Source organism: Rhagoletis pomonella, unplaced genomic scaffold (assembly GCF_013731165.1).
Source record: "Rhagoletis pomonella isolate Grant_MI unplaced genomic scaffold, Rhpom_1.0 Rhpom_scaffold_00001, whole genome shotgun sequence".
In the NCBI taxonomy this organism is placed as follows: Eukaryota; Metazoa; Arthropoda; class Insecta; order Diptera; family Tephritidae; genus Rhagoletis; species Rhagoletis pomonella.
Genome location: NW_023458555.1, coordinates 43879264 through 43883237, shown reverse-complemented (window position 1 = coordinate 43883237; position 3974 = coordinate 43879264). Strand labels below are relative to the sequence as shown.

The 3974-nt window shown below is 32.7% G+C and overlaps 1 protein-coding gene across 1 annotated transcript in view; it reads right to left on the bottom strand.

Moving 5' to 3' along the window:
* The window catches only part of LOC118744529 (RIMS-binding protein 2), a gene marked incomplete in the record, with an annotated part of 125216 nt that overhangs the window by 41563 nt on the left and 79679 nt on the right, over positions 1–3974 (bottom strand).

Genomic DNA, 3974 nt, shown 5'->3' with positions numbered 1-3974 from the left:
TTTTTATCCTTTTTTTACTTTATGCTAACTCCTTTTTTGGCTGCAGCCATTCTATTTTAAAAGCTGCGTCCTCTCTCCACTCTTGCTTCCATCACTTTAGACTTTAGTTCTCACAATGAAAGGAATGAAAGGCATTGTAGTTCATTATTTTAAAATTTGGATGCAGTGTTGGCATTCGAGTAAAAAAATGGAAAAAGAAATGAATTGAAGCCTGCAATTTAAGATGTCTCGCCAAAAAATGCAACTTTTTCAGCGAATAATAAAATCTAGTGTGTATGTATATGTGCAAATCTCACGAGTGGTTTTTTTAGTATCACTCCCTTCTTTCGGCAGAGGAAAAAACGCTGAAGCATTCTTCTTGCAATTATTTCAATAAATGGAGTTTCAGAAACAAGTAAAATAAAAAACAAATCTAGTATTTGACAAATTTTAGGCTTAAAATGTTTATTTAAGCGAAGAAGTACCGAAATTACTAATTTTTTTATTGTCACTAGAAATAATTTTTTTTTGGAATAACTTTGAAAAGTTTCCAAATAGAACATATCTGTGAAGTTTAAAGAGTGTACCATGAAATTAAAAAAATGGCAGCATGCAGAATATCTGTAATTTGTAATATTGGAAATTTTAATAACTGAAGATACTTCAAAATGTTAAAATTAAAAATTTGGGTTTAATTTTTAAACCACGCTGGGACTACTGTCTTTTTTAATCTTTTATAGTCTACTTTTTAAATCAGTCAATAGTTTTAAGCAATTTATTATACATATATTCTGGTTTAAATTTTAGTTCAGGCAGCCGAGAAAATGATGTTTAGCTATGAGTGGTTTAAAATTAAAACCAAAAATATGTCTTTCAGAAAGAGAGAGAGCAAATCTTATGAAATGACGGCAACAACACAGCGAAATGTGGGGTTGATTCAAACTCAACATATGAGTACATGCGTGGCTGTAGCTGAGTGTGCAATGATGCTTGATACAATTGGTTGCTACCAAGGCTGTCCGGCAATCCCCATCAGATGGAGCGTGAAATTTAAGATTTTGTATTTTTTATTCTTAATTATGAAAATGTTTGGGTTTAAAATTTAAACCGAACTGTTTAAATTCTACACCCAACGTATGGGCTCTCTTTTTTAAACTTGGAAGGTTTGTATTTAGTTTGGTCATATATGTAGTCCAAAAAGTTTAAAATTAAAACCGAAATTTTTAACTGTGTACTCAGGTAATACTAGGCATTTTAATGCACTCTTAACCAGAATTAATAATTTTGAAAAGGGTTGCGAAATATTTAAAAATTTAAATCTCTATATTTTTCTATTTCGGTTTAGATTTTAAAGCAAATTTTCTATATATGAAACCGAAAAGCTAGAATTAAAACATTTTTGTTTTAATTTTAAACCACTCATAGCAAAACAGCATTTTTTCGGCTGCCTGGACTAAAACTTAAACCAGAATATATTAAAAATTGCTGAAAACTATTGACTGGTTTAAAAAGTAGACTATAAAAGATTAAAAAAGGTAGTAGTCCGAGCGCGATTTAAAAATTAAACCCAAATTTTTAACCGTGTATGTATAAAACAAAGTTGCTCACGTAATACCGAGAATAGCATTAGAACGGATTGTCCTATGTGAGCTATCTTTTTTGGTGCGTTTGTCTCTGCCCAACGAAAACTAAAAAAGTTTTCCGAATATAATAGAAAATTCCAAATAAATTGATTTTCCATAGATTTTGTACACGTTTATTTTTTTATTTCTTTAATTTTGATCGTAATATTAACATTGAAATGGTTGTCCAGGTACAAAATTGTATCTATGCTAAACAATTGTTTAGGTTGAAGTGCGTTGTAAATTATTACCGGTTCCATTTACAATTTCTGGATTTCAACAATGTATTATGGAATTTTGATTAAAAATACAAAATCAGCCTTATTAACCGACTTCGTTAGGTTATTTAAAATAGCAATGGAAGATATGCCTTCTGACGACCACAAAACCATATTTAGAGCAGATAATTGTGCCACTGGAAGTCTTTAAGTGAATGGTTGGTATAAATGTGGTACCAAAATGTTCCTACAAAATATAAATTTTGGGCGAGACAAAGTTCGTCGGGTACGCCAGTTTGACTTGTATTATTAAACGGGGTTTTCGAAATTTTTTATATTTTGAATATTGACACTTTTCCAGCAAAGGAGCAACATGTATTTTAAAAACATACTGCTTAAACTTGCTAAACAAAAATTGCCATGGCTCAACAAACAACTGTGCTAAAAATTTATCGCCAATAATTTTTAGAAGGTAGTTTGACTTCAAAACTAGAGGAATAGCAGCTAGTTTTTCCTTTACATTTTATTTATGATGAAAATCATTTGATTTTTTTTCTGCTCATAAGTTTGGCTTCAGCTTGCTTTATTTTTCAAACGTAAAAAAGGATTTTTTTTAAACTAATTGGTACCACAAAAAAAAAAAACGAAAAACGATTTATGTCAGATAGTTTACACAGCGGCTAAGAAGGAGAAGTAAAACTACCTTCAAAAAGTTATTGCATCATGTGTTTAGGTTGGGGATTCGAGGGATTTAGGAACAGTGATTCACACCAATATAATGACTGAAGGTTGACGGATACGAAATGATATCGGTGACGCTATAAGAAAAGACATTTCGTAATTATCCCTTTATTATCTCCAACATACTTAATCTTAGGAATTCAGTACATTTTAACCTTACCCTACCATTCCTATATTTTTATTAGAGATTTTTATTATCAACGTTAATAGTTTCTGAAAAAAAACAAAAACAAATGTAGTCCGTCGGCCGCTGTGGTGTAGTGGTAAGCAGTGCGCGCTTCCACTCCGCAACGCCTGGGTTCAAACCCTGGTCAAAAGCAACATCGCAAAAAAATATAGAAAAAAGGTTTTTTCTTAACAGCGGTCGTCCGTCGGCAGGCAATGGCAAACCTCCGAGTGTATTTCTGCTATGAAAAACACACCTTCTCATAAAAATACAATCGCCGTTCGGAGTCGGCGTAAAACTGTAGGTCCCTCCGCTTTGTGTGACAACATCAAGGCGCACGTCACAAATCGGAGAAGAAGTTCGGCCAAACACTAACATATGTATAAGCGCCAATCTATTATTATTATTATAAGTAAGTTTTCTAAAAACTAAACGAAATGAAAAAAAAATATCTTTTTAAAACCGGAAAAACTAAAAATTTGAGAAACTGAAAGTAAAAGATGAATCAAAAAAATTTCCAAACGTTAAATAAAATAAAAATATGAATATGAATTTTTTAGGCAATGAAACTTAAAAACAATTTTATTAATAAGAATTCCTTGCCGAGGATTGAACTCGGATCTCCTGAAAGCTCTGCTCACTGGGCCATTGCCACTGTTACAGCAACGTTGTCGAAATTGATATTTATTGGAAACAAACAAAAAATTTCAAAATCATACGTTAAAGAGTTAAGTAATGGTTTTTCTTTACTTTACTCTAATGTTCATTAAATGCCGTTAACGAATCATTAACTGACTCTGAGAGGGATTTTTTTTCAAATCGTTACTGAGGGACACCTTAGGTAATCATTAAACGACTCTGAGTGCGGCTGTGAGTGCGGCTGTTAATCTCAGGAATCCAGTACATTTTAACCTTACCCTACTATTCCTATATTTTTATGAGAGGTTTTTATTATCAACGTAAACCTCATATCACATGAGAGCTACTACACAATCACAGAAGTTTTAAAATGAAGACTAATATATACAAATAATATTTTTTTTTACTTTACGGTACTCATGCAAGTTTCTTCTTTCCTTTATTTCTTGTAGTCGCCAAAATGCCATACGAATCCATGCACCACCACCACCACCAGTCATCAGCGCCCAACGGCATGCTGGATTCGTTGAGCATGCAGCTGCGGGATGCGGAGATGCGGCGCACCGAAATTGAGCGCGCACACCAGGTAATATTGCACTATAACCAACA